This window comes from Schistocerca piceifrons, chromosome 8, assembly GCF_021461385.2.
Source record: "Schistocerca piceifrons isolate TAMUIC-IGC-003096 chromosome 8, iqSchPice1.1, whole genome shotgun sequence".
NCBI classification, from domain to species: Eukaryota; Metazoa; Arthropoda; class Insecta; order Orthoptera; family Acrididae; genus Schistocerca; species Schistocerca piceifrons.
The window spans coordinates 155,665,494-155,692,074 of NC_060145.1; the positions used below are offsets into that span (position 1 = coordinate 155,665,494).

Consider the following 26,581-nt stretch of genomic DNA (forward strand, 5'->3'; position numbering starts at 1 on the left):
GTGTGCAGTCTGTGGCTAGTTTGCATTGTTGTCTGCCATTGTAGTGTTGGGCAGTTGGATGTTAACAGCGCGTAGCGCTGTGCAGTTGGAGGTGAGCCGCCAGCAGTGGTGGATGTGGGGAGAGAAATGGCGGAGTTTTGAAATTTGTAAGACTGGATGTCATGAACTGTTATATGTATTATGACTATTGAACGCTAGTAAGGTAAATACATTGTTTGTTCTCTATCAAAATCTTTCATTTGCTAACTATGCCTATTAGTAGTTAGTGCCTTCCGTAGTTTGAATCTTTTATTTAGCTGGCAGTAGTGGCGCTCGCTCTATTGCAGTAGTTCGAGTAACCAAGATTTTTGTGAGGTAAGTGATTTGTGAAACGTATAGGTTAATGTTAGTCAGGGCCATTGTTTTATAGGGATTTTTGAAAGTCTGATTGCGTTGCGCTAAAAATATTGTGTGTCAGTTTAAACACAGTCATGTATAATTGTTCTAAGGGGACGATTCATATGTCGACCCTTAGCCGAGGATACCTCACTGCAATCTTCTGATTTTTTCTTGTAGTTTGTGTAATTATCGTATATTTTGTTTATTGCTAGCGCGTAATTGTAGAGAGAATCTTCTTTGTAGTTGCAGTCTTTCATTATTGTACAGTAAAACAGTTGTGGCATGCATGTAGATTGGCACCAAGTATTTCGCAGCTGCGCTTGCGATTAACTAGATATTATTTTCAATGCTATGTTAATGTGTTTTCTTATTTTGCTCTTCAAATTGTGCTTTTCTGTGTTGTCGTGTGAAATATTGTGACCATAATGGCGTGTGAAAAATTTAATACTAGGCTCCAAAGTAAACTGAGAAATGACAGTGAAGACATGAGCAGTGTGTTAGCGCCACCGTGTAATGAATTAACTAATGTTCAAAGTAGTAATTTGGTAACTGTGCATAGGGAAATGGAGCGGGCTGCAAATAATGGCGTAGACAGTGAAACAATTAGTGAACAGGGAAGCATTATCGATCGATCGGTCGGCAACAGCTCGCCTCAGGAATCCGAAATGACAGGACACAATCTCGCAAATACTGTAGATTCAGGTTTTGGGTCCTCACCGTTTTCTCAAATAAGTCAAGACACATTTTCTGCTTGTCAAAATGTGAATGTTGCCGGTGCAAATTCACTGCCGAAAAGCACTGAGGAACATGTTTCAGACACCAGTGCATTGTTATCACAATTAATACAACAAATGGGACAAACACAGCAAAAGCTTCAAAAGTTAGACACAATGGAACAAAATCTTCAAAAGTTAGACACAATGGAACAAAATCTTCAGAAGTTAGACACAATGGAACAACACCAGAGACAAACACAGCAACAGTTAGACGCAATGGAACAAAATCTTCACACCACGCTTGAACAAACACGTGAAGATTTAACTACTGAGTTACATAAAATAGAATCGAAATGTCAAAAAGTCTGTAATGACGTAAAAACACAAATTTGTGAGCATTTCCAACCTATTTTTTCGCGTCATGAAGATGCATTACAGAATCACGAAGCAGCCATAAAAGAACTGCAATCTATTGTTCATGAAAATTACGACACCTTGCAAGCTGAAATGGACTCAGTTGCATCTACTGATTTGCTTACGCAACTTGCAAAAACTCAGGAAAACTTAAAGGACACAGTAGATACGATTTCAACACAAATGGACACTCTGAAACTTGGTTCAGAAAAACACACAGAGGAAATAATTTCACTATCGGATAATATAGCCGAACTTTCAGATCAGTTCACTAACTTAAGGTAGATGATGATCTGAATGACACAAGACCGGTAGCCTTCACGGACACTGAAGAGTATGAACAAATTAGAAAATTCAAACAAAATCAAAATCAAATCAATACACAGCACAAAAGAGAAACCCGGGAAGTACAAGATCAGTTGGCACAAGTAATACAAGAATTACATATTTCAGAGGACACTCGCGCTCCAGTACAGGAAGAGGGACATAGAAATACGGAACAACCACAATATAATAACTCAGGGCACTTCGGAAATTATGAAAGAAATTGGCAAGGTACATCGAATTTTGAGATGGAACCACCGAAACGACCTAACAGTGACCGACATGCGACTCGCCGACATGATGATTTTGACTATAAGCTGTTCATTACTACACGTAAATTTACAACATTTAAGAATTCTGGCAACGACATTCATCCACAGGCGTGGCCCCATCAATTCTCTCATTGTTTTCCTCCCAACTGGTCATTAGAGCACAGATTAGAATTTATGTGTGGCTATTTAGAGAATGAACCAGTTGTAAGAATGCGATCCCTCATTCACGATTGTCACAGTGAAGGAGAATTTTATCATTTCTTCCTCTCAGCGTATTGGTCTCAAGCTACACAAAACCGAGTAAAACATAGCATCATAATGATGAAACGTTTCGAACAATCTGAATTTTCCAGTCTTATGAAATATTTTGTTGACATGTTGCACAAGAATCAGTACCTGTCAAACCCATACAGCCCCTCAGAACTCATCCGCATTTGTTTAATCAAACTACCTGAGCATTTACGACTTATTATTTTGGCAGGACGTTGCAAAGATGACATTGAAGCTTTTCAGGGACTGTTACAAGAATTGGAAATTGACACTGACAATCGCAGAACGCGAAAACAGGAACACAACAATTACAGGTCACATCCCTCGCAATTCCGCGATGAAAGAAGTAATAACTGGGAACGACAAGGCTACTCTCATAACACAAATCGTGACCAAAACAGACACCACCCGTATGACAACCACTGGCAGAGTAATAGTTACAGAGAAAGATCGCATTTCCGTTGCAATGAATATGACAGAGACAATCATAGAAACAGACAATATGGCAACCAGAACTATTATTATCACGGGAGACACAATAACTTCAGACGCAACAGTTCAGCGCGCAGTTACGATTCCGGGAGAAATTCTCCACCACATGACCGACAAACAAGAAACTATGGAATCTACCGACATGATGACAGACGATATAATCGTAACGACAGATCTGAATTGCATCAGAACTGGCGAGCTTCAAACAGGGCAGGGCCTTCTCGTCAAGGTGAATTTATAAAAGTTAGGTCTCCTAATCCCAATAAAGACACACGCCAACAAAGAGATAGCAGACTATGACTCGCACCGCAGGCAGCCACGTGCGCCCGCTGGCTCCGAGAAAAATAACATAAGACGCTAGCCTTGAGAAAAATTTTAGCATTCCTTACCGACGTATACAACATGATAATTGCTTTGAAGTCGAAACTCTGCGCACTAGAGAGTAAAGGTTTACACCACATTTCTCATGTAAAACCGTTTATTGAAAGATAATCTGTTTTTTAACTTTGTCTTTGCCATAAAACTTTTCACTTCACATTTATAGTATGCATTGTCAGACTTAGAAACTGTTACCATGCAACAATGTTTGAAGTTAAATATCCAATCAAGAACAAAGAGAACTTATTTAAACAGAAATTACGAATGCATTGTTATAGTGAACAGCTGACACAGTGTTATTGTGCGTGTACATTCTTGCTTGTTAGTTGCATGATTACGTAATGACTATAAGGCTCACATACTTAGAACATTTACCAATACTGCTAATGAGATTTTCATGCAACATTTTGGTTTACTTGAAAAGACATTCTTTATTTGAAGTACTTTCTGTGGGATTAAATGTGACTTAGCACTTTGTTTCTTTGACAGCTACACAATTATATCACGACGCTACTAATGTGTGACACAATTTACATTGTTGCTTTTGTGCTGTATCTCATATCTGCACAGTTTTTCTGAATTCTTCTGGAAAGTAAAACATGTTTAATAGTAACTTTGTGATATAGATACGCAAAGCATTTCACTTTTGTTTATCATGAGGTAAGTACATTGGCTTCTGCAGAACTTATCTTTCGGAAGACAATCACTATGACACTTCCACAGAGATTATCTTACAGCAAGACGCACATTTAGCGCTACAGGACACGTATTTGACTGATTAATTTTGTACTTAAATCATTTATTTTTAAAGATACTTGAAGTACAATGATACAAAGGTTTTCCGTGATACATTTCATTCCATTGTTGTAATCTGTAACACCTGAGGGTATAATTACATTAATCCTCAGGGGGGTACACTCTTACTTTGTGTACCATGTGTTTGGCAAGCACAAGGAGCCCTGGCTAATATGGTATTTGCTTATACAACTTTACGCATCGGTACCATATTTCTCTGACACACAAATTACACAGCTATCTGATCATTTAATTGAGAGAGACAAATATTTATTTTACTACATCAGTGACAGATGTTTACGTAATTACACCGTTGGATAACTTCACACTTACGAAATTGTATTTTATGTATACTTTGTGAACTGTTCATATTTTTTTGGAACCATTGTGATACTATGAGAGCTTTGAATGATGTATATGGTATGGGATCACGATTTTTAAAGTACGTTTGAGGTGGATGACACTACTGAAATGAGCAGAGAATTCTTTTTAGGTTTTGAAATTATTGCAGAAAGCTACGACGATTTTGGGATTTGGCTGAGGTGTTATGATGTTATTATTATGACGACGATGTGTATTATGCTGTTGAGGTATGTTTATGATCAATAAGCTGTTGCTATATGAGGAATCTGATTATGCTATGTATTTATTATGATGAAATATTGAAGTGTCGTCGCAAGATTGACGTGTCGACGAATATGTTCTGTGTAATAAGGTAAGGAATAAGGAGTAGTGGTTAGGGACTCTGATTTATGAAAAGGATGTTGGAAACCAAGAAACGTACTTTAAGAGTTACGAAATGTGTGTGTATATGCGTGAATGTATCACAACGCCGGCGAAAATTTTTTGCACACTGTTATCTTTATAGGATTTTCTTTCTACACATTTGCAATGCAGATTCTCGACCTGTGAAATTTTTATATGAGACTGTCACTGTAGTGCAAACTGGTGTTGTAAATATTTCGGTGAGAAAGTTAAGTGACCTTCACATAATTCGACGTGGGCACAATGCATTACGTGGGCAGCTGCGCGACAGTCGCATGGAAAAAAAGCCATTAGTGTGTACCTTTCAGAGGCACAGGTGGAGAAAAAAGGAGGCCATTATCCTCGCCATTGACATTTCTTTGTAGAAAGCATCGCAAATACGACACGCTCAACTTGAAAACATGATTACACTGTAGAGTTCTTAATTTATGATATTTACTGAAATGAAATGATGAGAAACATTTCATGTCTATTGTCTTGCTAGTTGAAAGATTGTGTACTGCATTATGAAATGCCATATGGCTAGTGAATGACGTTTCACACCTTGCTTTGCCTATTTTGTTTGATATCTAGTTTCTAGCTGCACTGCAGCATTGGTTAAAATAAAATTTAATAGATGTGCTAATATAGATATTTTATGCCTACAGATCCAGTAAATAACCATTTTATAATCTACTTCAAAAAAAAACAAAAAAAAAGAGGGAGCACAAAAAGACATTTCCCTTCACAGGAATTGCATACATAATTTTTGTCAATGACTGGGTAACTTATTTAGTAGTGTAATTTAAGGTGATGCATGACCCTAGTGTTATGATGTGACATAGATATTAAACATGGCCATTTTTACTGTAATATTTTTCTGCTTGAGCTTTGTCATGTTTAGATATAAGTTGTTGCATTTGCTGCTGCTGTTTACCAGGCAAAGTGCTACTAAATTTCACTTTACATTACTCTGTTAAGCCAGTTTTACTACGGATTTATTTTTCTTGTTTGCTGCACAGTGCCTTATATTAGCTGTAATATTGCAATTGCTTTGCCAATTTGAATTTTTTTACCCTTGTGGTTTGTGTTAATTGTTTTGTACTGCTGCATTGCCTTGTCCCTTAGTTTAGCATCTGAGCTCAGTAGATTTAAGTTAGCTTAAGAGGGGGTAGACTATATGTGAGAACGAGTTGTGATGAATTGGAAGAAATGCATAGAGAAGCTATAAGAAAATGGTTTGGCCAAAACAGTATTTTGAAAGAGGATATGAACAAAAAAGTAGGGTTTAGGGACAACAGCTTTAGGTAGGATTTTCTTGGAAATAAATGATGAGGTAAGATAATGGAAAATAAATAATGAGGTAAGAAATATGTGAACATATAAATACAGAAAGCATGCTTGGATAGGATTTTTTTGGCTGGAGCAAATGTCGAAATAAGAGGAACAATCTAGGGAATGAAGTTTTGGGTTGGACTGCAGTGCCAAATGTTACACTGAAAACAAACCCTGTCCTTTCCTTTTGTGTTATCCCACTATGTGTTTGTGTACCCTTGTGTATTTGTTTTCTTCCCGTCTCTGTGTAGTTTCAAAGAATTTTTTCTTCTTCTAATACTAAGCAACATTCACTATGATGAGGAATACTGTTATCCTCATATATAATGGGCATTAATAATATGTTATTTACCTTGTAAATATGCTTTGATATTATTTATTCTTTTTTGTTTTAATGCTCATGTGTAAAGTTGATGTTTCAAAAGTTATTCCGATCTTTTATGTATGTACTTACGTCATAATTCTTGTAATACTGATGTACATGTTTATTTCTACTCTTTTGTAAAGCCTGTTTTACTACAAATGTTATCTGTATTATTATGTTCTTTAATGATGTATTTCGTACCTTTGTAATTGTATTCTTATGTTGTAAATTTATAATTGTATAGACACCAGTTCTTCAAATTAAGTTACATTTCACTGCACACGTTTCTGTTGGTCATAGTAATGCACAATATGTGAGAAGTAGGGACTGTTAGTGTTTGCACGTGCGTTAATAATTCAGCAAGGGACTGGATAACAGCATTGCTGGTTCTAAGGACAATTCCAAAAACTTTGTGAGTGCACAAGTGGTGGTTATGGACTTGCTATATTATCCGCAAGACTCTTCAATGGTGATTGTGCACCTGCACAGTCACAACAGATGGCTGCTGGCCATCTCTACAAGGACTACAGTGGGTCTGCATCTTTGATGACCCACCAATACCATTATTTCTACAAGGACTACAATGGGTCTACACCTTTGCTGACTCACCAGTACCACTATTTCTACAAGGACTGCAGTGGGTCTGCACCTCTGGTGGCCCACCAATACCACAATCTCTACCAGGACTACAGTGGGTCTGCACCTCTGGTGGCCTACCAATACCGTAATCTCTATCAGGACTACAGTGGGTCTACTCTGTGATGACCTACCTACCAATTTTCTTCAAAACTTCGAATGACTCTGCTGTGGGTTTGCTTTGTTGTGGCCCATTACCTGTCAGCATGTCAAGAGTCAGCACTGTCTTTCCGTTGGAAGGACTACACTATTTCTTCAAGTCTGCATGGAAATCCACTACTTCTGTGTGCATTGTCTTTTACTGCTCAAACTTTGAGAAAAGAAACGGAGTTTTACTGTGATGAATGATCAGGACTGTCTTTATGGACTGTGAGAAAATTTTAGCTTTTGACAAACATTGTATTAATAAGTGTGTGCATTTGATATTTTTCTTACTGTAATTATGAAAAATTTTTTTCAAATCTGTATTGGCCAGTGCCCAAAACAATTTGTAAAATTTCTTGTGGGGAGCATGGGGGCTATGTAAGTAGGCTGTTTAGGTTTTTATATTGGTAACGCCACGTAGCGCTCTGTATGAAAATCACTGGGTGTGCTGTGTGCAGTCTGTGGCTAGTTTGCATTGTTCCTGCCATTGTAGTGTTGGGCAGCTGGATGTGAACAGCGCGTAGCGTTGCGCAGTTGGAGGTGAGCCGCCAGCAGTGGTGGATGTGGGGAGAGAAATGGCAGAGCTTTGAAATTTGTAAGACTGGACGTCATGAACTGCTATATATATTATGACTTTTGAACGCTAGTAAGGTAAATACGTTGTTTGTTCTCTATCAAAATCTTTCATTTGCTAACTATGCCTATTAGTAGTTAGTGCCTTCCGTAGTTTGAATCTTTTATTTGACTGGCAGTAGTGGCGCTCGCTGTATCGCAGTAGTTCGAGTAACCAAGATTTTTGTGAGGTAAGTGATTTGTGAAACGTATAGGTTAATGTTAGTCAGGGTCATTGTTTTGTAGGGATTTTTGAAAGTCAGATTGCGTTGCGCTAAAAATATTATGTGTCAGTTTAAACACAGTCATGTATAATTGTCCTAAGGGGACGTTTCATAGTACTGTCAGTCGCCTGATGGCATTCGCGTATCGTACAACCGTTACGGCGCCTTCCATGACCATCAGCAGCGTACGTCGGCCCCACATAATGCCACCCCAAAACAGCAGGGAACCTCCAACTTGCTGCAGTCGCTGTGCAGCGTGTCTAAGGCGTTCAGCCTGACCGGGTTACCTCCAAACACATCTCTGATGATTGTCTGGTTGAAGGCATATGCGATACTCATCGCTGAAGAGAACGTGATGCCAGTCCTGAGCGGTCCATTCGACATGCTGTTGAGACCATCTGTAGCGCGCTTCATGATGTCGCGGCTGCAAAGATGGACCCCGCCGCCGACGTCAGGAGTGAAGCTGCTCATCATGCAGCCTATTGCGCGGTTTGAGTCGTATCACGGCGTCATGTGTCTGCACGGAAAGAATTATTCGACATGGTGGCATTGCTGTCAGGGTTCCTCGGGGCCATAATCCGTAGGTAGCGGTCATCCACTACAATAGCAGCGCTTAGGTGGTCTGAGCGAGGCATGTCATCGACAGTTCCTGTCTCTCTGTATGTCCTCTATGTCCGAACAACATTGCTTTCGTGCACTCCGAGACGCCTCGACACTTCCCCTGTTGAGAGCCCTTCCTGGCACAAAGCAACAATGCGGACGTGATCCAACTGCGATACTGACCGTCTAGCCATGGCTGAACTACAGACAACACGAGCCGTGTACCTCCTTCCTGGTGGAATGATTGGAAGTGATCGGCTATCAGACCCCCTCCATCTAATAGGCGCTGCTCATGCATGGTTCTTTACATCTTTGGGCGAGTTTAGTGACATATCCGAAGTGACTGTGTCTGTGATACAATATCCACAGTCAACGTTTATCTTCAGTAGTTCTGGGAACCGGGGTGATGCAAAACTTTTTTTGGTGTGTGTGTATTTTTTGGGGGAGGGGGTGTTCTATTGAGTTCAGTGGAGTGGATGGAAATGATCGGAACAGTTAGTTAGAAAACCATGGAGATCAAGGTATGGATTGGAACTGGTAGTGTGGATACAGAAGGTGGAAAACACACAGATTGTGGAGGAATTGATGCGTAAGGATGAGGATGCAGGAGAGGGAAAAGGCGGGAGGAGCCTTGATCGAGTAGGATCGGTGAGGAAGAGTTAAGGTTGGTTGGAGAGATAAGTATCGTAGGGGAACTCGTTGTCTGGGGAAGGTAGTTGGTTAAGTTTCGCTGGGATAAGATATGGAATGTGTGTAGGTGCAGGGTGGGTGGGATGAGTGTGTAAAGGCCGGAAGCATACCTAGGTTGATGATTAGACTGAGACATTGGTGTTATTGGGATCTAGTTTCCGAACAGTATAGGAGAGTAAGGGTTTTCGACGTGGGTTAGGGAGAGTGCGTCTTTGGTGAAATGGTAAAGGGCCCATGTGGGGGAAGGTAAACAGATGTGGAAAGCAGGATGGAGTGCATGTCGTTCAATGGTTTGGAGCAACTTATAGAACTTTGGATGGGTGGATATCGATAGAACATTAACATAGCAGTGAATGGGTCGCATCAGGATTTTGTAAGTGTAGAGATTAGTGGTGGGTTGTAAAACCAACAATCGACCAGTTAGTAGTTTGTAACCGCTCGCCAAAATGTTTCCTAATATATCTCCGCTGAGTGTGTCAAAGACACCTATGCGATCAGAGTGCGATTACTCGGCACAGAAACATCTTTGCAGAGCATCTGCGATTTTATAATACGTGAAAGAAAAGACATTGCTAAAAATTGTGGTTGTGACAAACAAGTTTCAAACTTAGCAGTGAAATTTGCAGTCGGGTACCTCACAAAAGGCATTGGCTCCCAGTAGAACCTGAGGCTGCAATCTTCAGTGGTCAAACAACAGCTGGACCATATCTCACTGGACGTGGTGGTGTTTTCCTGCGAAGTCCGATTTTGCCTCTTTTTTCGGATGGTATGAGATGTCGTGCCTGCTGATGATTCACTGATCCAGCGTGCGAATGGTGTACTTCAGGTTCTGTGTTGTTTTTCGTATCGTGACTTGGGTCCACACACTAAGGTTACCATGAACATGGCTCGGGCAGGATGTTTTATTTCAACATTTCCGGTGACCATGTTTTCTTCTAGATCGTCAGGATGAGTTCGCCGTGCACACTTTAGTCTTTGAAGATGACAAGAGCCGTGTTCACAGGGTTCCGTGCTATTGTTCCTGGTTTTACGAACAGTCAAACTCCACATGTTCCTCGTCTGGGCCGCGTAGCCCCCTGCTCTTAATTCCGCAGAAAATGTCTGGGACCGGGGCCAACAATTGGTGAAACGTTAACGATCGACCTTACCGTAATTTTTTAGCTCTGTGTGTTCCAGTCGTTCATAAGGGACTTCTGTTGTATATGGTGTAGATGAAGAAACTCGTGAGCTCTCCCTGCCGAACCACGCGGTCTCCTTCCCGGCTTTTATGGTTGGGTTGATAAGTGCACCGAAGAAGCAATTAGTCATTACAAGGAGGAAACACGCTAACAGTCTGTAATGGCAGCAGTTCGACGATTCCTCACTGTTTCAAATTGTCCCAGACCGTTTCCTATGGAAATAATCTCGGAAGGTTTAGCGGGCCGATCGAGTTACGACCGCATGCCCGTGTGTTCCTCAAACCAGGAACGTATGTGTTGAGCCCTGTGAAGGCGGATGTTGTCATCGTGGAAGACGGTGGTGTCCACGGTCTATTCATCATGATGAGTTGGAAGAAAGGACGAAACGTTTGGTCACCGACAATGCTGAAATGAGTGGGCCCAATTCAGGGTACCTCACAGAACTACCTCTCATAATAAACGAAGATTCATCAAGTTACCTTCCATCAGGAATGTGGGTGCACTCAACTACTGTGATATGACTTTCAAATGATAGAGCACAGTAATCAATCATCCTTTCAGGGTTTAATTGGCAAACCTAGATTTCGGCTAGTGCCCTAGCTATTATAAAAGCACTGTTCCATAGTATCAACGCATGTCCTAACATCTCAGTCCCCTGTTGTTCGGGCTTCTGTCACAGTTCGTGGATCATCCGAAGGTTGCGATTCCATCTTCGCATCGGTAATGTTTATTTCGACTTCCACCTGTAAAGTATGAGGGTCATCTTTCTCACATAACTACGCAGTAGACTGGTGCTTTTAAGAAATGTTACGCCATTCCAAATGTGTTCATAACGTACCATTTTTATATTTCTGCGTGATAATGTTGTAATATGAAAGCTAGTCAACTTACATATTTCACTTTACAATAACCTACATTCGAAATAGAGTACCTGGCTACATAAAAAGTAGTCTGATTTAATTTTTTTCCGTAACATTCCTAAGTAATGCTATGTGGGCATTATTATTTTCCAAATTTAATTTACATAGTGAAAGAAATTTATTGTTCGTGAAACTAAGAATCATCATTATATTTCAAAACCACATTTAACGTCTTCAGAAATAAATTATCTTAATTTAAGAGCTAAATATACACAAACCTTGTGACATGGTATATTTTGAAACTGTTAAATTTATTTTCGTACGTATTCCTCATATTTCATTGTTGAATGTGCTTACTGTCCTTTTTATCTTCAGAAACTATATTGTCTATAAGAAGAGCCAGAAAAGTACATAATTTTTATGAAAAATGGCGTAAATTTATAATAGAATTGGAAAGTGGACCCATTTCACTGTATCTTAAACTGAACCATTGAACGCATATCCGTCGATGCTCTAGACGCCTTGATCCATTTGAAAAAAGGCAATATTACGACTTGTCAGACGGCACAAAATGCTTCCAGTCAGCTACCGTTCAAATTTTGTCCTTCATTAACCCATTGAAGCCGTTCAGTTTTATGTCCCGCCGTGAGGAATTGTCGCACACTAGATATCTGATTCCAAATGTCCATTTCATGCAATTAGCTTCGGAACCTACCCTCGGAAAATGGTTGAGACTGATCTAAATTCGCTGCAGCACCAATTCCTGTCCAATTCCAAAACCGATTGACATTTAGAAGTTGTATCACTTATCTTCGATCCCTGCGATTAGAAAGTATTACATAATGCAATATTAACGAAACTATAAAGATTAAAAAAACAACTGTAAAATCAACAAATTCTCATTTAATATAAATTGTGAAATTGATTCCACATTCTACCGCTACTTGAAAAGTTAATTTGAATCATATGACGACGAAAACTTAGTGTAAATGATCAGTATCAAGAATAGACTTTTTTAACAGGTTTTCACATTAAAATACTTAAAAAGATGTAAATTCCAACTTCCAGTCACCAATCTTCACAGTTCAACACAACACAGAATACCAGGTACCTAATGCACCACCTTAGCACTACAGTGCTATGGAGTCTGCTTTCTACACATAAATGTATCACCCAACTTCTTTCGCATCAGAACTTAAACAGCTTAGCGCCCCTGAGGACAGATATATATTGAAATAGACCAGCTTAACAACATCCGATTTGCATAGATACCACTTACGATATCATAGAAAACTAGCCTAAGGGAGCGTACACTACACCTAAGTTGTAATTAGGGGACAGCTCTGTTTGGTGCAAGGAAATTCCTAATACTCGTTTTTTTTAATTACACACCGGCAACCACTATCAAAAAGCCACGCCTTGTTCCTTATCACAAATTACCAAATCATCAGTTCTTTCTTCACACTCAAAGTGGCAAACCGCCAATACACTTCCTGGTACATTTCACCAAGAATACGTAAGGCGTGTAATACTTTCACAGGCACTGCTGCTAACGGAGCAATCTTTCGCTTTCATCTCGCGTGTAGCGCTGTGAAAACAAGCCAGAACAAGAATCAGAATAGCAATGTTGCATGATCAGCTCACATGCATAAATCAGTAACCACGCCCCAACAGGGGGTGTAAAACGTCAATACTTACAGCACTGAATTAACGGCCCACTGCTTGCTACTAACCTCATGCTAGTCAACCGCAATAGTAGCGGTACACTGCGACGAGGTTGGAACGACTGCTATCACGTGGCAACAGTCACAGACAACAATGGCCCTTTGTATGTCCATTCTTTCGACTGGAGGTCTTGGGGACCACGGTCGTTGACTACTGTAAGAAAATGAAACGCCTACAGCCGTCCCTGTGAGCTTACTTATTGTGTAGCTGCCAGTTGGTAGCTTCAGGCCATTGTTTATGCTGAAAGGGTTATCACGATCCATATATACTCTCCAACAGTGTCCAACATAACTGGTTTACACAGGCTGTGATGCACTCCAACCAACAACTACCAACAGTTGATATCACAATTACAGATAATCTACGTTAACCAGTAATGTCGGCCACTGATGCAGCGTATATATGGATCGTGATAACCCGTTCAGCATAAACTACAGTCTGAATATAGCGCACTGAAGCGCCGAAACTAGTAGCTACAAAATAAATAAGATCATAATGGAGGCTGTAGGAATTTCATTTTCTTACGGGAATGACCTTGTTCCACGTCTGTTGATGGTGTACATAACTCATCACACAGAGATCATAGTTAATTTGTAGCGTCTGCTGTCCAGGAGCTTCCACAGAATCCCACTCGTGGTATATGCACACCACTCACAATTTCGCCGATTAGAGGAAACTGTTACCTTCTTCGGCAGTCATGCTAAACTAAATAAATTCAACATGATGAATAGTCTTGATTCAATAACCAAGAGTCTGCCTTTGGCGTCAACGACCCTGTATACTGTTACAGTACCCTTCTATCAAATTGATAATTCAATCATGCAGAAACCCACCACCCACTGTCGTCACGGCTGCACAGATTTCGCTTCGCCCTCCCCCCCCCCCCCCCCCCCAACCCACCACCACCCGGCAGAGTAGCTGATCTCAAAAGTTTGTATATATACTGTCCCGGCTAGTTAAGAAACATTAGAACCATTCCGTGCCGTGTGGGTCGGTCATAAAACATCTCTGAATAACGTCGTGAATCTAATTGTGCGAACTAGTAGTTGAAAATTGATCTCGTTTTCTATTTCCAGAGATATTTCATACACTTTCAACCACTAACGATCCAAAGACAGTGATTTTATTACTCGGGAATAACATAGCAATCGAGTTCCAGTTCATTTTTCTAATTTTTGTTTCCCAAATGATTTGATCAAGTTACCTTCGTAGTCAATATGCCTTCGTTAAATCCTATTATCTGTTTGTAACAGGTTGATGAGCTTTTCTCAATAACCCCTGAATATTCACAGATATAATTGTCTATGTACTAGCTTATTTTTGGGATTTAGAAAGCACCGAGGAAGTCTCGTTTATATTCTATTTTATTGACACATTCCATTTCTTAAATTAATGAGAGATGGCACTGGGAAATTAATGAAGAAGGAGTAGATCCAAGTGTGCATCGTTTTGGCATAATAACAGTGAGTTCGTATCACATTCATTCGCGTTCCCATCATCGAAGACTGAGTTCCCATGAAACTGTCCTTTACTATTAATATATGATGAGTCATAATTTTTTTTTTTTATATCTATCCTTGTAGCAGAAGGTCTCTGGGACGACGCCGTTTACTATCGTGACAAAGAATAGAAACACCTACAGCCTTCTTTATGATTGTAATTTATTTTGTCGCTACCAGTTTCAACGCTTCATTGCGTCATCTTAAGGCTGTCATTGATGCGGTACAGGTTGATGGGATCCCCATCAGTTAACATTACTGAGTTGGTACTTGATGGTTGGAGTGCTGACACATTTATGCGTATCCGGTAATGCTGGCAACTGATGGGTTATGCGTGGGGATGATATCAATCTGTACCGCATCAAAGACAGCCTGAAGATGACGCAATGAAGCGTTGAAACTGGTAGTGACCAAATAAATTAAAATCATTAAGGTGGCTGTAGGTGTTTTTATTGTTTGTCACGAATCATAAATATGTCTCTGGCCTTACAATGTCTAAGCTTCTTAATTGTCACAACACGATATTAATTATAGGTTCGAGTTCTTTCAATGTCTGTTCAGCACAAATTTAGTCTTTTCACTGGCACTACATCTCAGGTCTCGTTTATTAGCATAATTGCCTTGACAACCATCGGCAAAGATATTGGTATGAGAAAGTCCAACTATTTTCTGCCCCAATAACTCAAAATAATCTAATCACCACCACTCTAGTGTCTAATCCAGTTATCAGAATGATATTTAATTAGGTTTACAATCCCTAACTTTTAGCCGGCCGATTGGGCGAGCGGTTCTAGGCGCTACAGGCTGGAACTGCGCGACCGCTACGGTCACAGGTTCGAATCCTGCCTCGGGCATGGATGCGTGTGATGTCCTTAGGTTAGTTAGGTTTAAGTAGTTCTAAGTTCTAGGGGACTGATGACCTCAGAAGTTAAGTCCCATAGTGCTCAGAGCCATTTGAACCCTAACTTCCAACTACAACGGAAGACTGCGAACGGGCACCATTGAAAACAAAGACTCAAGAGAGCTAACAATGCTGCGCATTGGTTTATATATTATATTCAAAACAAAACTCAGCTCTTTTATATCTGCCTTGGATTCCCTTTGTAATACTTTGCGTTATTCTATTTCAAATATATACTCTTTGTAAAATTTTAACCAACTATTATTTCGAAATACAACTATCGTTTTTTGGCTCTTGGTTCATTACAGAATTTTAATCTAATATTCGTTCCTGAATACCCACTCTCTAATGAGGGGTTACACCACGGACATCAGCCATTAACATTTTATCCTATTCTGCCGGGCCAGTACCACACGGCTTCCATGATGAACAGTGAGGCCTCACTTCCACTAAGACACCGGACCCACGAAGAGCTCCTTGGCTCGGCTGTTCCGTGCGTGTTCGCCATAGAGGGTGGGCGCTCCATGGACAGCCTACGTTAACTGACGATCAGCGCCCCCATGTGCAGCAGCTGCCACACAGACGTGCGAGTTTAGATCGCCATTTGGCACAAGAGAGTATGTGAAATAAACTATTCCACTTCTTGTAGCAGCGTACCATAGGTCGCTCGTGGAGCGAAGCATTTCTAATGACTGGGAAGAAGCTGTCACTCCAGTCGTCAAAAAGGGCCGTCAAACAAACGCACAAACATTTCTGGATACCGAAAAACTGCTCTGTGGGAATCAACATACACGTCGAAAACAAAGATCATTAGTAACCCAGCCCGCTCTGTTCGTCCACAAGACTCGGAAAGCACTCCATATGATCGCCCTAGTTGATGCAGTATACCTTGACATCTAGAAGGTGTACGATATAATTCAACGCTGACGCATAATGAACGAAATATGAACGTATGGCCTGAACAGCTTCTGACAAACAGGCCGCAGAATTATGTACCCAACGGAGAGCCATCTTCAGACGTAAAACTCCCTTCAGCCGTACCCTAATTCTCTACATCTACATCTACATGATCACTCTGCAATTCACATTTAAGTGCTTGGCAGAGGGTTCATTGAACCACAATCATACTATCTCTCTACCATTCCACTCCCGAACAGCGCGCGGGAAAAACGAATACCTAAACCTTTCTGTTCGAGCTCTCATTTCTCTTATTTTGTTTTGATGATCATTCCTACCTATGTAGGTTTGGCTCAACAAAATATTTTCGCATTCGGAAGAGAAAGGTGGTGACCGAAATTTCGTAAATAGATCTCGCCGCGACGAAAAAGTCTTTTCTTTAATGACTTCCACCCCAACTCGTGTATCATATCTGCCACACTCTCTCCCCTATTACGTGATAATACAAAACGAGCTGCCCTTTTTTGCACCCTTTCGATGTCCTCCGTCAATCCCACCTGGTAAGGATTCCACACCGCGCAGCAATATTCTAACAGAGGACGAACGAGTGTAGTGTAAGCTGTCTCTTTAGTGGACTTGTTGCGTCTTCTAAGTGTCCTGCCAATGAAACGCAACCTTTGGCTCGCCTTCCCCACAATATTATCTATGTGTCTTTCCAACTAAAGTTGTTCGTAATTTTTACTCACAGGTACTTAGTTGAATTGACAGCCTTGAGAATTGTACTATTTATCGAGTAATCGAATTCCAACGGATTTCTTTTGGAACTCATGTGGATCACCTCACATTTTTCGTTATTTAGCGTCAACTGCCACCTGCCACACCATACAGCAGTCTTTTCTAAATCGCTTTGCAACTGATACTGGCCTTCGGATGACATTAATAGACGGTAAATTACAGCATCATCTGCGAACAACCTAAGAGAACTGCTCAGATTGTCACCCAGGTCATTTATATAGATCAGGAACAGCAGGGGTCCCAGGACGCTTCCCTGGGAAACACCTGATATCACTTCAGTTTTAATCGATGATTTGCCGTCTATTACTACGAACTGCGACCTTCCTGACAGGAAATCACGAATCCAGTCGCACAACTGAGACGATACCCCATAGCCCTGCAGCTTGATTAGAAGTCGCTTGTGAGGAACGGTGTCAAAAGTTTTCCGGAAATCTAGAAATACGGAATCAACTTGAGATCCCCTGTCGATAGCGGCCATTACTTCGTGCGAATAAAGAGCTAGCTGCGTTGCACAAGAACGATATTTTCTGAAACCATGCTGATTGCGTATCAATAGATCGTTCCCTTCGAGGTGATTCATAATGTTTGAATACAGTACATGCTCCAGACCCCTACTGCAAACCGACGTCAATGATATAGGTCTGTAGTTCGATGGATTACTCCTACTACCCTTATTAAACACTGGTGCGACCTGCGCAATTTTCCAATCTGTAGGTACAGATCTGTCGGTGAGCGAGCGGTTGTATATGATTGCTAAGTAGGGAGCTATTGTATCAGCGTAATCTGAAAGGAACCTAATTGGTATACAATCTGGACCTGAAGACTTGCCCATATCAAGCGATTTGAGTTGCTTCGCAACCCCTAAGGTATCTACTTCTAAGAAACTCATGCTAGCAGCTGTTTTATGAGGCCATTACTTCTCACAATAGGTATAAAGTCTTAGTAGATAACATCAGATGTTTTATGAAGCTTTTCATGGGTAATGCTTTTGTACACAGAGAAGTCACAAAGCTAGAAAATTGAAGCGAAATCCAGGGAGGTCTGCAGAAGATCGATGCCTGGTGCAGGCACTGGAAATTGAGCCTCAACGTAAACAAATATAACGTACTGTGAACAAATAGGAACGAGGGGTGCATTACTGCTCTGTGTCACGATTGTTGCCCCACAGAATACATCAAAAGCAAATGAAATATTTTCTTGCAGTTATTCCAGCCATCACTAAGTCAAGTCAGACCAGGCCAGAGTACCGTGTAGCAATCACAATCACAAACAGGCAGCTATTACTCCACCTCGCCCGAGGAAGAAGTCTGAACAGTTAAATCAGCAACGAGATCTCACTGAGGAGGGATCATAACGTCATACTGAAAGCAAAGCACGATGCACCAAAATCGAGTAAAAGTTCCACAAGAATACCTACCAGCCTGCAGACGTGGCAAAAAGCACAAAATTGAAGCACTCAGAACCAGTGCTGTGATACTGAGGCGTGGCGAACAACGCTGATGAACCCAGGAAATGAGGGCACATGCAGTCTTTCACAGGGAGACCCGATACCATTACCTCAGACTGTCGGCAGTAAGTTCTCAGGCATCCAAGTCTATATGCTATTCAGTTACAGCGAGCCAACTATAATGCAGACCCTATGAGATGCTACCTGCCATTCGCCCTACCACCTTCGAGATTGCTGCCCACCTTGTCTGTTGAACCTGGTTGCTACGAGCTGCAAACAACTCATATGCTGATGTGAATCTTCGGCACTTCCACCTCTTGTTTGCTAAAAGCTCAACTGACGGTGTTTGGTTCACAATCAACCTGTCACTGTATCCAGGAGGTGTGCCGGAAGGTGATTTGCATCTGCCAGCAGACGCTGGCGGTCAGGGCCTACCTCTGATGGAGGCCCTGTCGTAACTCTGCATTACTATCCCCGTGAAGAGCTACTGGAGTTTACTCCGACACTCAGCCGATATACACAAGAATTCCCTAATAAAAAGCAGTCGACGATCTGGTGGTCGACACCGTATACAAGCTATGAATGCCACCTGCTGCCCTGCAGGCTGCCAAGGTGTCACTTAAGCAACCATGAGAGAGGCAGTGACCTGAAATATCTGCTGATGTGGATGAGTCAGCAAATTCAAAAGCTGAGTGTTATGTCCGCTGCTCTTGCCATGCCTGTGGAGAAGAAGATTCAACTTTAACACCTGAATCGAATACATGAATGTCCTGCTAATGGTATATCATTAGCACACAAAGCTCCATCTCGAATTCGCCACCATACTCCACGCTTCACCATCCTGCAATTGTAAGGGTTTCAGCACAGGCTCTTACACGACTGAAGAACCAATACTGAGAGTGGTCAGATCCACAAAATGTTACATTTAAATTGGAGCAATCACATAAAACTAATCGCAGCTATGGCAGAAGCCAGATATAGATTCATTGCAAGAATCCTTAGAAAACGAGGTCCACCTCTAAAGGAGCTAGTTTACAAAACACTCGTTCGACCAGTATTCGGATACTGCTTGCAGTCTGTGATCCATACCAATAGGATTAATAGAGGAAATAGTGATGACCCAAATCATATAAGCTTGTTTCAGTACACGTTCATTTAATAAGCATGAAAGTTTCATGGAAACGTTCCGCCAACATCACTGGCATGTGTTTCACGAGAGCTGTCCTGTTCCACAGTGTGCTTTACTGTTAATGTTCTGAGAGTCTACATTCTTAGAAGAGTCAACCAATATATTGCTTCCTCCTAGGTATAATTGACGAAAAGGTCATGAAGGGAAAATTAGATTCCAGCTCACACGGAGGTTTTCTAGCACTAGTTCTTCAAACATACTCACGAGTGGAACGGAAAAAGAACGAAGTGACAGTGGCAGAGTATCCTCGGCCACACACCGTAAGGTGACTTGCGGTGTATAGACGCGGATGTACAACATTCATTGTAGACATGTTGGAAAGTCCTCTTTGGCAGACCAATAAACTGGACAAGTTATGTCACTTTGAGGTCATAGGCTTGTCAATCCACTAAAGCACCTTTCTGTTATTCTTCCAGGTGTTCTGGAAAACATGTTATTGCACTGATTCTACACAACCAACCTTTTTGCAGTTGGCGAGAGATTTCACCAGCCACAAAGCAATAGCAACATGAGCAGTCTAACTCACTTTCGTGTTAACATTACAGTATTTGATGTTGTTGAGGGATACTAGCACTCAGTTTCACTTTCCCACTTGGTTGAACCGCATTTCATCTGTCTGCTTCGACATGTAATACATTCCTTTTGTGCCTACACCAGATAAGATGGTGCTAGACTTTAGTGTACTCCATCTATAGGGGATGGACAAAAATATGGGAACACAAAATCCAGCACATTACCACGCCTAATATGGACTAGGAACAGCGTTGGCGTTCAAAATATGCTTCCAGTCATCTCGGAATGAGGCTGCGGTATTTAAGGAAATCGTACACCATTCGTCCTTCAAAACAGCGGGAAGTTCAGGTAACGGTAATGGAAGTGGAAAGCAATCACGGTCCCTTCTCTCTGAAGTAGATCACAAAAGCACAATAATACTGAGGTCTGTTGACTGTAGTCAGGGGGAGAGATGCAAAAATTTCATCCCTGTGCTCACGAAAGCAGCCCTGGACGATGCGAGCTATGTGAACAGGAGCCGTGTCATCTTACTACGCACCATCACCATTTGGGAACCAACATTGTACAACTGAATGGACCTGATCAGACAGAACCACTACATAATCTTTTACGATAATGCGACTTTGCATAACGCCAATGGGGTCCACGGAATACCATGATACGACTGCCAAATCATCACGAAACCCCACAATATTTCACTCTAGGGACGTGAACTCGGCTAGAAATTGGAAGTAGCATGCGACAAGACTCATCCGACGAAATGACTTTCTTCCATTGTTCCACTGACCATGTTTCCTGGGTTCAGCACCATTTTCTCCTGTTACGGGCATTTGCATCACTAATGAGTGGTTTTGGAATTTCATTTCGCCCTGTAGATCACTACTTCGTGTTATTCTGGTGCTGACAGCGTTTGTGACAGCGTTTTATTTGTCACAAATCTCTTCTGTGATCATGTCACGACCACTCAACACATACTTTCGCCCGCGTTGTGGCTTAGTGATGTTCTTCCGCTTTCCTTGTATGTGGCATAAATCTTCGATACGAGCACCAATCATATGCCCACATTGGATTCCCTTGACATAATACACTCACAATTACGCTGAACACTGTTCTGACCACGACTGATGCTCACAACGTACTGAGCGCATTTCACAGGTGCCATTAGTGGCCAAATACAACATGGTAACCTGCAGGCTTGGCTAACATCTGCATTTATGTTCAAACATGCATTTCTCGCGGTTTTCCCATATTTCTGTCCAACCACCCCTCCTCCGCCGGTATATGTCACCTTAATCATGCTGAACAACTCATCTTTCCATTTTTCGTCCAACATATCTTCCGAGTTTTCGTTCAAACCGTGTGTCTGGGTGTTGCAGTTGTCTAATTTTTAGTGTTATGTACCATCCGACGTTCAACGGAAGATGCTGTGTGGCAGGTACCGCGGCGATGTGTGGTATTCGCGCAGTAACGCTGCTGCTTACCTTGGTGGGAGCGGTGGCACTGGTGGCGGCGGCGCCTGGAACCTGTCGCGTCCTGCTGATCTTCCAGATGGGCGCGCGCAGCCACTGGACCCTAGGGAGGGCGCTGGCGGCGGGTCTAGCTGCCCGCGGCCATCACGTCACAGCCGTCACGCCCTTCTCGGAGCAAGGCTCATCGGATAATTGGACACACGTGCCGGTACCCAACACTATGCATCTCTTTGGAGGTAAGTGGCTAACCTACTCGTAAAATTACAAACATATAACGCCAAAACACGTTGACAGATATGAAAATAAATAAGCGTCCACTTTATAATGCACCGAGCTGTTAAGCAATGGTGTCCGCCACCGATACAAGAGTACGCGGTAGGGATCATGCATGCGCTGTAGGAAGCCGTGCCGCTGACGTCAGAGTGAACCCAAACAGCGCTCAGAAACCCATAGTTGGTGTAACGTATTCTGCTCTAATTGTGTTTACGAGCGACAACGAAGTAACTTACGACAGTGCAAAGTTTTATTAATGACTGGTGGTTGAGTACAGAGTTGCGCTGTAATCATTGCGGAATTGAGGGATTTTAAACTAAGTTTTTAAGTGAAAGATAATGATTTTCTGCGCGTCTTAAAAACAGTCAGACAAAAGGAAAATGTGTAAATGCTTGTAAACTTGCAAATTCTGTTTCAGTTGAAAATGCTCATGACAGCTCCCTATATTTTACTGCCTCATATTATGAAAGGCGTTTGTAAAGAACTGTTGAACATTTCTTCGAAACACAAGCTGATGACTGACTGATGCTGTTCCAACTCTAAATCTACCACCCTCTGGTGATGATTTAGGAGATAGTAAAGACCTTAATAATCACAGAAATATTTGGGCCCACAAACGAAGCCAGCGTATTGAAGTAGAAGACGCAACTAATGAAGAAATTTATACTAGAGAAAACGTCAACCATGAAAATAAACCCTGCTGTGAATGCGACAATGCGTGCTTACGCCAAAAATTAAAAATTAAGGAAACATAAATGAAAGACATTAGACAAAAAAATATTTACAGGATCGTCTCTCTTAGTTTAACATGTTTTAAAGCATGTTAAAAGGTGATTCTGGGCTCTTTTTCTGACTTTTAACAACAAGTAGCTGTGAAAGGACGGTGAACTATCTGGTCATCTGAAGATATTGTAAAGGTTACGAATTTTCGTTGCCTCTCTTACCAAGCATCATCATTTGTCGGAACTTCCCTGTAATGTTTCGTAAGGACACACACTGTCTTCAGAATGAAACCTATCAAAAAGGAAAAAAAAAATCGAAGGTAGTAAGCGAACTAAGAGAAGACAGAGAAGGAAAAAATGAAAATACACTCCTGGAAATGGAAAAAAGAACACATTGACACCGGTGTGTCAGACCCACCATACTTGCTCCGGACACTGCGAGAGGGCTGTACAAGCAATGATCACACGCACGGCACAGCGGACACACCAGGAACCGCGGTGTTGGCCGTCGAATGGCGCTAGCTGCGCAGCATTTGTGCACCGCCGCCGTCAGTGTCAGCCAGTTTGCCGTGGCATACGGAGCTCCATCGCAGTCTTTAACACTGGTAGCATGCCGCGACAGCGTGGACGTGAACCGTATGTGCAGTTGACGGACTTTGAGCGAGGGCGTATAGTGGGCATGCAGGAGGCCGGGTGGACGTACCGCCGAATTGCTCAACACGAGGGGCGTGAGGTCTCCACAGTACATCGATGTTGTCGCCAGTGGTCGGCGGAAGGTGCACGTGCCCGTCGACCTGGGAGCGGACCGCAGCGACGCACGGATGCACGCCAAGACCGTAGGATCCTACGAAGTGCCGTAGGGGACCGCACCGCCATTTCCCAGCAAATTAGGGACACTGTTGCTCCTGGGGTATCGGCGAGGACCATTCGCAACCGTCTCCATGAAGCTGGGCTACGGTCCCGCACACCGTTAGGCCGTCTTCCGCTCACGCCCCAACATCGTGCAGCCCGCCTCCAGTGGTGTCGCGACAGGCGTGAATGGAGGGACGAATGGAGACGTGTCGTCTTCAGCGATGAGAGTCGCTTCTGCCTTGGTGCCAATGATGGTCGTATGCGTGTTTGGCGCCGTGCAGGTGAGCGCCACAATCAGGACTGCATACGACCGAGGCACACAGGGCCAACACCCGGCATCATGGTGTGGGGAGCGATCTCCTACACTGGCCGTACACCACTGGTGATCGTCGAGGGGACACTGAATAGTGCACGGTACATCCAAACCGTCATCGAACCCATCGTTCTACCATTCCTAGACCGGCAAGGGAACTTGCTGTTCCAACACGACAATGCCCGTCCGCATGTATACTGTGCCACCCAACGTGCTCTAGAAGATCTCCGGATCTGTCCCCCATTGAGAATGTTTGGGACTGGATGAAGCGTCGTCTCACGCGGTCTGCACGTCCAGCACGAACGCTGGTCCAACTGAGGCGCCAGGTGGAAATGGCATGGCAAGCCGTTCCACAGGACTACATCCGGCATCTCTACGATCGTCTCCATGGGAGAATAGCAGCCTGCATTGCTGCGAAAGGTGGATATACACTGTACTAGTGCCGACATTGTGCATGCTCTGTTGCCTGTGTCTATGTGCCTGTGGTTCTGTCAGTGTGATCATGTGATGTATCTGACCCCAGGAATGTGTCAATAAAGTTTCCCCTTCCTGGGACAATGAATTCACGGTGTTCTTATTTCAATTTCCAGGAGTGTAGTTGTAACGTAACTTTACACAATAGAAAAAAACCTTAACATACAAAAATCAAAAAAAGTTTCAATCACCCCAGCTGCCAGAACTCCACGTTGACTGTGGATATTGTATCACAGACACAGTCCATTTGGCTGTTCAGAGATGTCACTAAACCTGCCAAAAGATGTAAACAACCATGCATGAGCAGAGCCTAACAGACGGAGAGAATCCCACAGCCGATCACTTCTAGTCATTCCACCAGGAAAGAAGTACACGGCTTGTGTTGTCTGTAGTTCAACCATGCCTAGACGCTCAAAAAATGGTTCAAATGGCTCTGAGCACTATGGGACTTAACATCTGTGGTCATCAGTCCCCTAGAACTTAGAACTGCTTAAACCTAACTAACCTAAGGACATCACACACATCCATGCCCGAGGCAGGATTCGAACCTGCGACCGTAGCAGTCGCACGGTTCCGGACTGAGCGCCTAGAACCGCGAGACCACCGCGGCCGGCTAGACGCTCAATATCACGGTTCGTTCGCGTCCGCACTGTTGCCAGGAAGGGCTCTCAACAAGGGAAGTGTCGAGGCGTCTCGGAGTGAACCAAAGCGATGTTGTTCGGACATGGAGGAGATGCAAAGAGACAGGAACTGTCGCTGGCATGTCTCGCTCAGGCCGCCCAAGGGCTACTACTAAAGTGGATGACCGCTACCTATGGATTATGGCTCGGAGGAAACCTGACAGCAACGCCACCATGTTGAATAATGCTTTTCATGCAGCCACAGGTCGTCGCGTTACAACTCAAAGTGTGCGCAATAGACTGCATGATGCGCAACTTCACTCCCGACGTCTATGGCGAGGTCAGTCTTTGCAAACACGACACCATGCAGCGCGGCACATGTGGGCCCAACGACATGCCGAATGGACCGCTCAGGATTGGCATCACGTTCTCTTCACCGATGAGTGTCGCATATGCCTTCCACCAGACAGTTGTCGGAGACGTGTTTGGAGGCAACCTGGTCAGGCTGAACGCCTTACACACACTGTCCAGCGAGTGCAGCAAGGTGGAGGTTCCCTGCTGTTATGAGGTGGCATTATGTGGGGCCAACGTACGCCGCTGGTGGTCATGGAAGGCGCCGTAACGGCTGTAAGATAAGTGAATGCCATCCTTCAACCGATAGTGCAACCATACCGGCAACATACTGGCGAGGCATTCGTCGTCATGGACGACAATTCGCGCCCCCATCGTGCACATCTTGTGAATGACTACCTTCAGCATAACGACATCGCTCTGTTAGAGTGGCCAGAATGTTCTCCAGACATGAACCCTATCGAACATGTCTGGGATAGATTGGAAAGGACTGTTCGTGGACGATGTGACCCGTCTGAGGATCCTACGCTGAATCGTTATTGAGTAGTGGGACAATCTGAACCACCAGTCCCTTGATGAACTTGTGGATAGTATGCTACGACGAATACAAGCATGCATCAATGCAAGAGGACGTGCTAATGGGTATTAGAGGTACAGGTGTGTACAGCAGTCTGGACCACCACCTCTGAAGATCTCGCTGTATGGTGGTACAAAATGCAATGTGATGTTTTCATGAGCAATATATGATGTTTATGTTGATCTCTATTCCAATCTTCTGCACAGGTGCAGGAACTTTCGGAACCGAGGTGATGGAAAAGTTTTTTGATGTGTGTATACGCAGGGTAAAGAAATAATACCGCACGTGGACGTTAGCATGCGATTTCTCATCCAGATTCAAGACGAAAGCTTACCTACGAAAATCAGATCTGGTGAATTTTGAAAACGCTTGTATGAAAACGACAAGCTGACAACACAGAGCATCGTAATGTACAGAGGAACGCGCGTCACTCCACTTAGCTGTACGAGCCGTGGTAGCTCAATGAGAAGATTGGATGGACATCAAACCCACATCAACGTTGGAGCTATGGTCCGCATCCTTGTCAGGTTTCTTTTTT

At 42.8% G+C, this 26,581-nt stretch overlaps 1 protein-coding gene across 2 annotated transcripts in view; it reads left to right on the plus strand.

The window, feature by feature from the left end:
- The window catches only part of LOC124712047 (UDP-glycosyltransferase UGT5-like), a 99,144-nt gene that overhangs the window by 14,753 nt on the left and 57,810 nt on the right, over positions 1-26,581 (plus strand). For both annotated transcript variants that reach the window (XM_047242335.1, XM_047242336.1), the window contains one exon: positions 21,828-22,097. The gene's annotated coding sequence lies outside the window, so the exon portion shown is untranslated. The remainder of the gene's footprint in view (positions 1-21,827; positions 22,098-26,581) is intronic.